The following is a 14,932-nucleotide window of genomic DNA, read 5'->3' on the forward strand; positions in this document are numbered from 1 at the left end:
ATAAATGTAGGCGAATTTCCACATTTCACATCACTGACCCAGCTGAAAATAACAAATACGTTTTCTTGGGAAGACAGATACGATCATACGTGGACAGTAAAAGCTCAACGATCATTCGTTGACTGTGTTATTATGAACAATAAAATTAGTGATCTACTTTAAGATTGTAAAGTGTTTAGGTTTCCAGATATTGAATCAGACCTCATTTTGGTTAGTTCGCAGACTGGACTGTTAACAAGATGGGAGTAAACTAAAACAAAATGTACTATCAATCAAGAATTATATGAAGTATACCGTACGCAAACAGAGAGTACATAATTTTAATGCCAAAGAAGATTACTAGGCTATCTATCACATCTAACAACAAAAAATATGTAAACGAAGAATGGGAAAGCATAAGGACAGGTGAAAAGGAAGAGCGAATGCGGTCTTGGGAGAAGTATAGATGATGGATAAATATAATTATTTGTTTAAAGCATAGTGGAAATTGGGTTTTTGGAAGAAAGAAAGAATTTCGGAAAGGGAAAGATGTACAGGTATGGAGTGAAGAAACGGAGAAAACACTCAGAGACTATGAAGCAGCCTACAATAAAAGCCTGCCATTAGCTACGCCAGAAAATTACGAAAAATTTAAAAAGAAATCAAAGAAAAGGTTTAACAAGGGTAATTCATTAACAAGCTAGGGAAAAATATGCAAGCAATATCCAACATGGTAATCATGCAGAGAATTCGTAGCGTACAAATTACAAAAACGTCTTAATACAACAGAAGAAAACACAGTAAGGATAAAGTAAGATTAAAAATAGTTTATGACGAAATGTGTAAAAACTACTACGAGTGTGGGTGGTGTTGTGAGATCAAAAATGTAGAAGATAACATTGAAATAAAATTCAACAGAGTTCATCCAATAATGTTATCAGAATTGAAATTAACATTAGAAGAATAAAAAAATAATAGGAAAGCTTTTATTCTAGACGGAACTAACAATGAGTTGCTAAAATGTGGGGGAATGCTTTTTGAACTAGGGTTCTTCTGCATAATGAACTAATGTTGGAAGAAGTGTAACGTCGACCGCCTATCAATAATATCACGTCGTTCCAAAATGGAAAGCAAAACAAGACTGGTTAAGTGAGATTACTGGTCCCTCATCTGAGTGGTAGTTACAATAATCGAGTTCGAAATTATTTTTGCTTCCCTTCGTGGAGGTAATACTTCGCGTTATAAACACGTTATGGAATCATCAGCAGCTTTTATGTAGTCAATTCTTCCTGAAATTAAAAAGGAAATATTTGAATTAAATGTTAAAAATAGAAATTTTATCTACGTTGGATATTTTCAATGAAAGAGACAAATGGGACGCCACAAAGTGGATTCGGCGAAAGCAAGTCTTGTCAATATTGCGTCATCTTCAGCAAATTCTAGTTAAATTTGCGGCGTCAACATCGTAAGATTAGTTTCGTGACCTGTCTCATTATACATGATTTGGAGAAAAATTAGTGAGAACACTGTTCTCATTCATACCAGACTTTGTTTACAGACGTTCTCCGTATTACATGCCCTCAATACAATCGTATCACATCTCGATCACCAGGCACTCCGTCTTGAGGCCACAGGTGGCCCATCGGGACCATTCCACTGCCGTGTCGTCCTCAGTTGACGATGCGGATAGGAAGGGCGTGTGGTCAGCACACCGCTCGCCCGGTCGTTATGATGGTTTTCCGTGACCGGAGCCGCTACTATTCGGTAGAGTAGCTCCTCCATTGGCATCAAGAGGCTGAGTGCACCCCGCAAAATGGCAACAGTTAATGGCGGCCCTATCCACTGTGGCAAGGCCGTTGCCCTCTCTCGATCACCTTCCCCCACACAAATGGAGGGCACTATGTATCGTTAGCGTGTCCATATCTGCCGATGTCTCGCAAGGAACGCCCTAAGTCAGGATTGATGTCTTCTCTTGTGTTGGAGATCATGCCATGAAGAGTTTCCTCCATTTTGGCCAATAGGTCGTAATTTCACGGACTCATGTTGGATGCGTATGAGGGGTATTCCAGTATCTCACTCTCTCATGACGGGTGACTGGATGCAGTCCATCGGTGACCCACACACAACACGAAGGCAAGGAACTCAATTGTCACGACCATCAGGGGATCATCCCGAACGGGGCTGATCTTGAATGACCTACCCGAAATTTCGAAACACTTTCACCCATCTGGCCGCCGTACGATAGTACAGTGGTGCATCACATAGTCCCTGAAAACAGTTATGCGATCTGACTTGTGCCACGTCAGTCTCGACCCACGCGTGTTGTTCGTGTTTTGTAAACATACTGTTCATGTTACGGTGGTGTTGCGGTAGCGTAACCTCTACTTTTTATGCAACCCTAGTATTCTGCGAATATGTCTGTAGTAAAGTTGTATGCAAAATTGTGAAATATTCACAACGGAGTACTTGGTAATTCTAAAGGTGAAAAACATACGTTATTGTAGAAGAGCACTGGTTGCACGTAGTTTACATGTTCCAAGTACGAGTTCTAGTCTGTTTCCCGGTCCAACATTGACTATGCTAGATTCATGACGATCTGCAGCTTTGATATAGTGCACGGAATTCTTCTAGGATCAGCCGGCCGAAGTGGCCGAGCGGTTCTAGGCGCTTCAGTCTGGAAGCGCGCGACCGCTACGGTCGCCGGTTCGACTCCTGCCTCGGGCATGGATGTGTGTGATGTCCTTAGGTTAGCTAGGTTTAAGTAGTTATAAGTTCTAGGGGACTGATGACCCCAGATACTAAGTCACATAGTGCTCAGAGTCATTTGAACCATTTTTCTTTCTTCTAGGATATATTACTTATCAGCGTCACACCTGTGCGGGAGGCTCCTTGCCTACACGATCAATGAGGCGTTTGAGATACGATAAGGAAGGTAGAGGGAGTAGTCCTTCGGTATCTTCATTCTGATGACTGGGTGTCATACATTATTATTTTGCTATAAAGTACATTCAAGTTATTCAGGTCCGCTTATAATGGCCACATACGCTGCTACAAACTGGAGATCTGATTTTCAACACATTCTTACGTCGTGTAACCCGTGGACACTATGTTCATAATGCCTCAAACGCAAAACAACCTCATACTGCAAAAGCCGACAGTCATGTAAATTGAGTGTTAACGTAGAGTCCTTTTATAAAGTGGCACTCTGTATCCTGTACCAACAGGGCACATAACATCGATATTAATTCGTTGTAAGGAATCTTCTTGAGTGGCTTTACCACTTTTCTCGCAACATCACATTACTATCACGGATCAATAATTCGGCACACTCTTAATGTAGAGTGACTCGAATAAAATAGTTGCCGAGTGTAAAGGAATTTTCTTTGGCATGTGTAACGTGTGTATTTATTTGTCTTGCAAATACAAACACGCAGTACAAAAATTTTGGTATATAATTCTACATATTATGAAACCAACGTTAGTAAATCTCCATATGAAATAGTGCATTTATTTTGGAGCAGCAGGTCCAAAGAAATTAATAAATCGGTCGAAGAGGGCGATAATGGTAGCTGGACAGTTGACGGGAGAAATGACGGACGGTTTGGTGCAAGAATAGCTTCAATGTTGACCATGGATTAGAAGTATATCTGGAGTGAGCACTGCGTTTTGCGCATGTTTTCGATATTAAAGTAGGTTTGTCATTTTATATCGGGATACCACTGTTCACTTTTGCTTTCTGCAGAGCTCAAAACTTTAGTATTTGACCCATTTTCTGGGTTTTTAAAAATTCGAGTACATGTTTTAAACCAAAACGTGTGGATTGTCAAGCAAAGCCTTCTGCCGTTTGCAGCAGTCAGCTCTATTGGTGAATTCCATCTTGGTGTTCACACACGTATAAGGCAACTAAAATCTACACCTGGATATATCCATTTCTTTTGACAGTGAAATTCAGAAGAGTCTGTGTAGAAGTTAAACTTTTCCTTTCTGCATTCATTTCTGATTGTTCACGCTTCCAATACGTACGATCACTTTTTTCTTTTAAACTGGTATATACCTACCATGTAGGACTATGTAACACAAGGAAACATTTTTGTGTTTTATTCAAAAGCAAATTTGTGTGAAATATTTTAGTCTTGTCTGAAAAGATGTTATCCACGACAGAGAATACAAACCGAGTATGAGTGTGTGTTTGGGGATGGGGAGGTTGGGGAGAAGCAACAAACTTCAGCTATTTATTATACAGAAACTGAAAGTAAATTTTAACATAAAAACAGAGTTGAATAAAATTTTTCTGGGTTTTTGTCAGCAGTGTCAATATATATAAAACTACTGACGTTTCGGTCCCTTCTATAGCGAGACTGAAGAAGGTCTCTTGCAACAGGGACCGAAACGTCGGTAGTTTTATGTATATTGACAATGCGGTCAAAAGCCCAGAAATATTTCATTGAATGTGACAGTGGCCGCGGAAGCCTACTTTTATACTAAATACAGAGTGTTAGATGTATAAGTGCAGACATTTTGATAACTCTTCATTAATAGTATACCCACCTGCGTGTTTTTTTTCCCTGTAGCCAATAGACTACTAGATGTTTCCTGTGTTATCGTACCTCCACCACAAAATGAGCTACACCTGTCAGTATGGGATCACCGGTTTGCATCCACGTGTCCACACATCAAAATCTGACCTGCTGCCTAGGGGAAAAATAAGCATTAATGGCATCCCTTGTTCCATATACTTGGAGGTATTAACCAACCTAAAAGCATACTACTGTCAAATGAAGTAATTACTGATGTCATTTGCTCAGTAAAAAGAAATTATATCCCTGACACCTTCTATGTGCCACAGGAATATGGAATAAAGATCTGACAAGGAAACGGTCCAATCTGACTTATGTAAACCTGGCTTGAAATTTTTATACAGGAAGGATGCATAGAAAGAAGCACATTATCAGACTCTTAGCTGCTAACACACACCGAAAGTAGTTTTTTTAAATGCTGAAAATTGTCAAATAAATAGCTCGTTAGGCAGCAGGAGAAGTGGTCACCCCTGACGTAGCTATAGCAGACAGCATAGACGCTACACGGTGGACACACAACTTTCTACGTCGGCACTTTGTCAAATAGTTAACATCTCACTTAATTTGTAAAGCGACATTCAGTTCTTGTTGATAGTTTCTTTAACACAAATGTTTACATTAACTGTCTCTTGAAGTTTAATTATTTAATATCCATATTAATTAGCAGCTACCTTCGCGGTATGGCTAAGATAAAACTGAATTATTTTTCTTTTGATTTCACTATAAGTGCTTGCTAATAGCATCTGACCTTTTGTAGGTTACAGGGTCTCACAGTAAACTGCAATGTGATCAATGCTTTTAAACATCCGCAGCTGGAATATGAAGCAAGTCGTAAGCAATCGAAATCACCTACTTCTCCTGAAGACCTAGATATTTATTCTTTATTAGTGAATTTCTCAAACAATCATTCGAATGATGTCACCAATTTGTTAGAAATTGTACTAGCGTTAGAATAAACAGGAAATAACTTGGACGAACCTGTGAAATGTGGTTGGAATGACGATTATTGTGCTAATAAAGTATGAAACAAAAACTGAGTACCTTCCAAGCCCAAAGAAAACATCAACAGTGTTAACCGCCAGAGACAATAATATGACTTTAAATTTTTTGACTAAACGAAGGAGATATAAAACGCTTAAATTTAAGGAGTGAGCAAAGCCGGTTTAATTTCATAAGCTCTAAACATGAACTGTATAAACAGAAGGAAGATTCATGGGATGTACGAAATTTCCACCAAAATAGAATTCGCGAAGTGATTAAACAAAAACTGTTTGAATGTTTTAGAACTCAAACTATTCTGGGAAAAAGTAGCCCCTTTAAGAGCTAAACAGACCACATAAGAAACGTATATCCTGTCAATCACGACATATGGTCCGGAGACCTGTGTAATAAATAAGAGAGACGAGAGACAGATACAGACATATGAAATGAAGTTAATTACGTCAGCTCCACAAAAAAAAACAGAAGAGACAATCAGGAACGAATATGTAAGGAGAAAACTGCAGTTGATCTTGGCCATGGAGGAAAGAAAGGCCGCTGCAAGACTGAACTAATTAGGTCTTGTGAAGTGAATGCACCGGACTCGAACTCCACGTCAACATTTAGAGATGGAGGTACCAGAAAAAACATTGATTGGGCGGCACGAGAAGCGATGGGTGGACTAGAATAATGAAGATCTCAGGAGGAGAGGAGTAACGTGCGATGCGGTGGAGAGAAAAAATACCAGGACTGATATCGATGGAGGCATATCGTTCACAAAGTTCTTACTGTTTTCGGTGGGAGAAAATCCTCATGATGATGATACTGATGATTATGATATCGATTATGCGTAGTACGCAGCACAATACATAGTACGACGGCCACAACCATTCATTGCTGCCTTCCACTAAGGTCATAGGTAATTGCTGGTAAGTGCCGGAATGCTTTAGATTTAATTTTGACAGGTGAGCCTGTTGTAAGGGCAATGTATATTTTCATCATCCATTTTAAGATGGGAAATTAAGCTGTCGTTTGCTGGTGGATCCCATTAAATCTTGGTTGTGGTGACAGGCCGAACATGTAGCGTCACTCGAGGACTATGTTAGATTGGGAAGGGATCAGTTTGGTTCTGAGTTGACAAAGGCAGTGAATGAATGTTATAGTAACATACTGACCAGTGGTGTAACTTGACGTTTTTTTCGTTTGCGATGCATTAAACCCACTTCCCATTATAAGAATTAAAGCTGTATATAAATATCGAACATAAACTACGAGAAATACAAATGTACTATAAGAGACTCGGCAATACGATAAAAAAAGCCGCATAAAAACCGAAAAACAGCGATGGCTGTCACAGAAACAAAAAATTATGTGAATCTTGAAAGGTCTCTGTTAGATTCCTTTCATGCTATTTTCCTCGATTTATTGTTGTTTACGTCATACGTTTGCAGCTCTAAACTTACAGTGGTATTTCTAAATTTATCTGGGAGGAGACTGAGCAGTGGAATATGTTATACTGACATTTAAACACGAACAACTTGCCATACAACATTTTCAAACGCAATTTTATATGTAATTCTTGTCACACAGTTTCCTATGAAACTCACATCCATCTCCTTTACGTAGTGTATATGATGTCATAAGATATTGTATCTCCTTCCCTTCTGGGGTGAAAAGATGAGTAAGTGAGAGTATTTGTAGTTGCATGCTCCGTGGTAGCAGAGAAGTTACGTCTGCTAGAGAACAGTAGGGCCAACGTCTGAGTATGTAGATACGATTTCTAAGGCAAAGACTTTTGTTTCCCTTGTGTGGTTCTGTCCGTCGCTTGTCAGGTGGGTAAAGAAACCTACCTCTCTGGTCACTACCTACTGTATCTGCGGGACACCCTCAGACAGGCCCACGCTAGTCAGTCTGCGGGCAGTCTCTTATGTGGTAACATCTCCGGGTATCCGCGTGTTTGGTGAGTCCGAAGGACAATGAAATTCGTAAGTTTTCAGTCTAACTGAAATATAAATTACTTTTCTTACAGATCTACATCGAAAATTTTCTATACATATTATTTTAAATCGGGATGCAGTGCCATTTCAGTGTTGGTTTCGGAGTGTATTGCGGTAGTTGCTTTGTTTCCAATCCAATAAAGGAAAGTGGAAGCACGTTGACGTAAGGCGTAATCCTGATTAAAATCATCGCCCTTTAGTGTGAATGTGCATATAAATATTTTATCTCGTGGAAATTCTTGAAATTAATAATTTCTCTTTGTGTTCAACCCATGTGGTGTGTGCTTTGTAGTAGCAGTACCACGTGCTCGTAAAATTGTTCGAGCCATCAGGTCAATGCTATGCCGTTATTAACGCAGTTCGGAAGTGTGTTTGGATTTGATTTCTTGATTAAAATCGTTGTGGAATTACATATTTTCTATAAATGTTCTTGTGCACGTGGAACATGTGCTGTAATAACGAAACAAGCCGTCAGCTACTCTTTTGTATAATATTTCGCGTGTTTAGACTTAATTAATCGCTATCGCGAGCAGATTTTCCTACTTCTTGATTTCTAGAAATATTTTTATAGAGTATTTTGGTAAAGATTGTGGTTATATTGAACCACGTGATGTTTGTATCAACTTCTAATACCAGTCTGTGGTTATCAATTAGGAACACGAATGTGCGAGGAGCGGAATTTCTTTGCTTAAATAGAATGGATTGATGATGGTTCAGTTCCTTTTTTGTGTATACTTCAACTATCTTCGTGTGCTTGTTTGAATGCAGTATCCCATCCTGTTGCCTATTTTTTGTTTCCTATTCTTAGAAAATCACGTTTTATGTTAATTGAACCCTCTCTAAGTAACACTTTTCTTAATTAATTTACAATAGTAAATAAGGTACCAGCTTTGAGACGGACTTAGCATGTGTTATCCGTTTTATTGAACACTGATGAATTTTAAAATAAACATGAAAGTTGAAACTTAGTTACTTTCCTTGATTCTAATTTTTCCCATCATCTGTTAACTTAAAATAATAATAAAATGATAAATAATGAGTGGACAGTGTGGGTGAATACTGCGTAGATTTAAAAATTTATAACAGTAATAAGAATTAGTATGTCAGTCACCCATGTATACTTTCCACCCTAAGTTCGGAAGGTTATAAAAACACTTGGCACATTATACATGGCGACCCTGCTTTTTTATTTCCGCTAGACCTTGGAATTGCTTATACGCTGGATTGCATAGGTTGTACTAATCTATTATTTTTTTCAGCGCTAAAACAACTCGTATGTTGCTTCTGAGCAAACTTTAGAAAGACTCATGACGTTGTTGGGAGACGTTGTTGTGTTGTTTTCTCCTATAACTGCGTGTTTTATATGTATTTATTTTGCTTGTAAATTTCACTGACTGGATCGGGGATATATAAATTTTTTTTTGCGTGTGACAAATTGCGTACTAGGGTGTGTTAAAAGTGTACCTTTCGTGTGAATTTTACAATTTTTGGGGATATATATTTTGTAATTAATTGATAAATGTATTGGTAACGCCTCCAAGTTTTCATACAGACTTACATACGCTTCTTTTCTTGATAACCAACGTGTTTTTGATAAACTTTTTACAGTTTTTCTTCCTGGTTTCATGAAAGAAAGAAGTTTATCCCAGCACATTGTAGAAGCAGAGAAAAAATTACAAAGGCTTAGCGCTACACTGAAAAATGAATATTCCTCCCAACAACAGCTTGCACCAGTAGTGCCGACTAAATTCAAAGAATATGCTGCACAAGGCACATGAGGAGCTTTCGGATTTTGTTCTTTAATGCGTGCTTGCAAACCAATGTAGGTTCCTGACATATTGCTTATGTTGTCATTTGATTAGCTTCTACAGTGGAATTTGTAGACAGGACTTTTAGTACGACCTCAGCTAAGTTTTCGGACTTGTGTCCCGGGTCTGGTAAAAACAGAAGGAAACGTTAAACAGGTTCACCATTATCATTCAAATAACTTGATATGAAAGATAAGTGACCAATATGTTAAATGTCTGCAGTAGAATCTGCTATTACTGAGAAATATTTGGCCTCTTTTATTTCACTTACGATAATTCTTTTCATGCGTTCAGAAAGAAGCTCTATTATTTCATCACAGATTGTTGAAGAAAGATAACTTGTATGTCTCTGCCCTGGATCTCCATATCATTCAGTGTGCTCTGCGAGAGAAGGATCCAACTCTGTTATAAGTTCAAGAGACATCATAAACTGACCATTATGTAATGAATGGAATCTTTCAACGTGTCCATGTAGGGGAACTCCATGACTTGTTAGATTCTTCACTACTGCAAACACCCTATTCAACACACTCCGCCAGTACATATGACTCGAAATGGTTATCTATCGTTAAAAGTCACTTTTTTCTTGTTAAGAGTGATAACTAAGGATTTTTGTGTTCAAGTGAGTTCTCATATTGAGATAAAATATTAGAAATATTTTTCCAATCGCCATTACTATTAGTAGCAATCGCGGCCTTACCTCCGAACAGTTTACATGGTGCACAAAAAACAGCACCGGTGCCACAGGAGTATACTAGAAAATCACGCAAAGTTGATTCACCATTTCAAAGTTTACGGTAAAATACCTTTTTGATCAAATATCTGGTTTTATCGCCTATTGATCTTGAATAGAAAAAACAGCGTTGAAATTTTTATTAAAGCCACGTTGTAAGAGAATGTCGATTGTTGATTCATTGGCGCACCATTCTGCTAGATCATCACTAACAAGGTTATATCTTTTTGTAATGTCTGACTCGACACTTACTTTTTCGTGAAACTCGAAAACCGGGACAATTTGCTTATCTTCACTTTTAACTTTTGTTTCATCTGTATTTACTTCTTTTATACCAGCTGCAGAGACAGAAATATTATCTGTACCACTTGAACTCTAAGTCGAATCAGCAACATTTTTGCGAAACATTTATCTACTCTGTCAATCGTTTTTAGAACATTAGCTTCTCGTTCTCGCCTTTCCTACGATAATTTCAGAAATGCCGCCCCACGTAATTTTGCGCGTTTGCTTGTTTCACTGTTATTCAGGTTAAGGCACTTACAAAACAGTCAGAACAAAAGAAAAAAAAATGTAAAAGGAAAAAAAGAAAAACTGCATGCTGTTCCAATCGTATTACACTGCACATGAGGACAAAGCTTTTTACTTTAAACTTGGCACACGAGCACAAAGATCTTTCCGTTAAACACGGAGCGATGAACTGGCCAACTTCGATTACTCGACGTAACTGTCCTATGAAAGAACGACAATGCAGCGAATTTAATTTCGTTGTCGCCTATTTCTCTGTTGTCCGAGAACAAGAGAAACACACCTCCCGGGTGGAATCCGCCTCGTAAAGAAAATGGGACAGTCCCTCTTTTGGCTTCTGTTTCCCGCGTCGTCAGAATTTTAGCTGGGACGCAAATATGTTCTGAATATGATTGACACTGTGTTTCTAATTTAAAAGCAAATAATTTTTATATTTTGTTGCAGTGAGGTGTGCTGGATCGACTCTTATCCTACTTATTCTTATAACATTTTAGTGGTTTCTGTGGGCAGAGAAAACAGGCTACAAGGTTTAAATAGTCTTGTTGGCAGTTGATGTGGTATGCTGTCATTTATTTGAACACTGCTGTTATGTCCACACCCAAATACAACTTTTGTCCTAACATAAAGTAAAAATAACCTTTCCTCGAAGGAAAACAGCTAAGCTAAGAAGTTTAACTTAAAATTTGCAGTGCCACGTACTATTCGATTGCACAGAGTCCGAACTCTGATATCGCGCAGACTGCAGCACAATAAATGAGACAAGCGAAAGTTGGTTTCTTCTTCTTTTTTGGGTCAAATGGCTCTAAGCACTATGGGACTCAACATCTGAGGTCATCAGTCCACTAGACTTAGAAATACTTAAACCTAACTAACCTAAGGACGTCACGCACATCCATGCCTGAGGCCGGATCTCAACCTCTGAACGTTGCAGCAGCGCGGTTCCGGACTTCTTTTTTGCCAAAAAAGGAAAGAAGTAAATAAATCAATAAATTTTTTAAGCTGTTGTGAAGTTGATTTCACACATTACTAGATATACTGCTTGTGTTCTTTTCGTATAAATATGTGTTTAAAAATGCAAAACATTGTCAGTATCAACATGTTTTGTTAAACGGGTGTCATTAAATCAGAGCTGAGAAATTGACGACCACAGAGCTTTTTTATTAATTATAATAGTGGAGGGCTGACTTGATACTTCCCCATAATTTCTACAAGAAAATTAAGTAGAATAGGGTTTTACGTACTGGGGCGCACACATGTTACAGTGTTTAAAAATTGCTGATTAGTTTATCTCAGCTTTTCAGGGGTTCCGGTATTTTCACGGAGAAAATATGGCAGGGTTGAGTAGTAGCCGACAACATTCTCGGAATAAAAACGAACGTTTCAGACATTGTATTGCAGATTGCAGTCCTGACAGATTACTTCAAAATATTTTGAACAGTCATGAAGATAATACCAGACAGAAACCCAATGTTAAATTTCCATTCAGTCACAAAGTACACATGTATATTTCCAACCTTGTATTGTCGAATTTCATTCTTAAGGCTTATTTAAACTAGCAATTTGTTTAACAATATTAAAAAAAATTTGTCGTTTGTAAGTGCAGTTATTTTAAAACGTAGAAGTTTAAAATGAGTACAGAGCAAAAAATGCCGTCCCCCTTAAAGTGCCGTCCCTATGCCCGTGCCTAGTGGACCTATGTGTAAATCCGCCACTGTGTGAGTCAGCGCTCACCATGTCTACGTCGTACACGCAAAAGGCCATCACTTGCGTCCTAGTACAATCTGCCTCTATCGTTAAAGACCATCTTCCAAGTTATCCCCTGTCGGCACTCGTCGAGCCGTGCACGTCGATGCTGGGGCGAGAGTGGAATATGGGCTACAGGTGTGGCCGCCCTTAGTCCCACTTTTATTAACCGGTTTGTAACAGTGCGTCTGGACTCACAAGCGCTATGCTAGATGTACCATCTACCACTACTGCTGCTGCCCTTAAAATATGAGGATTCTTGCTGGCCGAGATGGCCGAGCGGTCCTAGGCGCTACAGCCTGGAACCGCGCGACCGCTACGGCCGAAGGTTCGAATCCTCCCTCGGGCATGGATGTGTGTGATGTCCTTAGTTTAGTTAGGTTTAAGTAGTTCTAAGTTCTAAGGGACTGATGACCTCAGAAGTTAAGTCCCTTAGTGTTCAGGGCCATTTTTATGAGGATCCTTGCGAGAGTCTGTGCTGCATGGACGTACAAAATCTCGTCTGTGGATGTGAGACAGCTGATGCAGCATGTATACCTTTTGTGTCAATTCTCAGAAAGCATAATCTAGTCACTCAGAAGGCCTGAAATTGACCCCTTCCAAACTCGCTCATTTACCCATATATAAAGCACGAGTGGATTTTTGTGGCATGGTTGCCCGCCTGCTTCACACGTTTACAGCACACTCAACCCGCTAGTCGTTAATATTCCTGATTAAAGGGTAGACACGGATGGCACTCTGGCAGCTAAGCCACTACTCTATTTGTTGGCGGATGACGTTGAGACCGCCGCCATCCGATCAAAATCGACCTCTTCTTTCAGGTCTACTACTTCTTTCCGGCATTGTATGAAAGATAGGACGTGCTTGAGTGTAGGTGGAAGGAGGTGCCGGCCCCTGATCGGCAAATAACGCTGGTGTTGTGTGAGCCTGTCTAGAGACAAACGAGTTCGACAAACACTTGTTGCAGGGCCGTCGTGAGATGTGGAAGTGCAGAGAAGGCTAGTAATAGGCTTGAGGATAGTGATGTGCAGCATTGGTGAGGCACTGCAAGACAATCACGTTGCTGGCTTGACCTGTGTCTCCCTCTGCATCATCAATTCTTTGTATAATTGTTTTAACGGGAAGTTTTTAGTTTATAACTGAACTGAGATTCTTGATAGCCACTCATTAACTTAGCTGTGTCAAATAATGAGGGTATTAGTTGAATTACGCAACTTCAATGATTAGTTCAGGATTTTGCTTGCCCTTCCAAAAAACAGTAGTAAATGTGGCATATTACACCAAAATGTAGTTCATTCTGCTGTTTTCACAACTGCTGCTGATGCTGTGCACCTATTATAAACAGAGACCTGAGAATATCCGATTTGCAACAGACCACAACATGGATTGAGAATAGTTGTGCCAGGATATATCATTCCGCTGATCTCAGAATGGGATGGTATTCTGCGGGCAGTTGCACAGCCCGGTCACGACACTCAGTAATACTACCCGAAACGTACTCTGCTGCAGCGAATGTTCAATAATCAGCAAGCATCCACAGTCTGTTGTGACATGTAACTTACTGAGTCCAGTAGGTGCTGACACATAAGCTGGATTAAAGAAACTCGAGTGGGGACTGAGACTGGGAAAGTGGCATTCATTATTTAGAAGACCAGAAAGTTAAACATACTTGTCATTTAATCCATATTTTCAAAATGTTAACATCGAACGTAGATGTTTTGTGTGAATTTACGTTACGTCTTTATGCTTATTGGAATGTAACACGTGTGAGGCGTATGCTTCTTCTGGGCCCGCACCATTGTGTGTAAGTATTCTGTACATTTGTAACGAGCTAAGTTGTGTATATATTGTGGAAAGTCTTCTGTGGCATTTGGAGGAAAAAGCGTGTGAAGATATTAGGGAAAACGAAAAAGCAAAGAAATTACACGAGAAGATAGGATACATTAGCATTTAAGTGCATTTTTTGTAATTCTTCTGCTAAGGTAAACTTTTAAAAATCGCGTACCTCGGAGAACTACCGTAGGGAATCACAATGAGGAACATGATAGCATTCGTTCTGGGAAAAATAACACACTCTCCGAGAGAGTAGCTACTTCGGCAGGATGCACAGTATTTAGCTTGTCCTCTGCTGTTGGAGTTGCAAGCAGTTTGGGTCCATTGTGGTGTCGGGTTGGAGTTCAGTCTGATCCTTGCAAGCAGTGGACGCGGTGGCGTCTGCTGAGTTTTCTCTTCGTTACACCCTTCCTTCGGCTCTCTCTAAGCAAGCGTTTGTCTATGGGCGCTGGATTTTACGAAAAATCACGGTGAGCATCCGGTTAGTGTGAAAGTCACTTGGTGTCGCGTGGTGGCCGTTTTCATTCCGTATCCTTGTTGCCCGTTGTTATGTATATAAATGTATTATTTATCAAGGTTGAGCCTGGTACTATTTGAGTTCAGTATTGTCAGTGAGTGTGGGCTTATGGCTGTATCTATTCCAGATTGAGTTTGTAATGTAAGGGAATATAATGTAATTTTTCTGATTTACGAATTGTACTTTATAGTCAGTGAAAACTGTTTAATCTAGCTACCGTATTTCCGAGGCATGTCTATAGT

Source organism: Schistocerca americana, chromosome 1 (genome assembly GCF_021461395.2).
Source record: "Schistocerca americana isolate TAMUIC-IGC-003095 chromosome 1, iqSchAmer2.1, whole genome shotgun sequence".
Taxonomy (NCBI): Eukaryota; Metazoa; Arthropoda; class Insecta; order Orthoptera; family Acrididae; genus Schistocerca; species Schistocerca americana.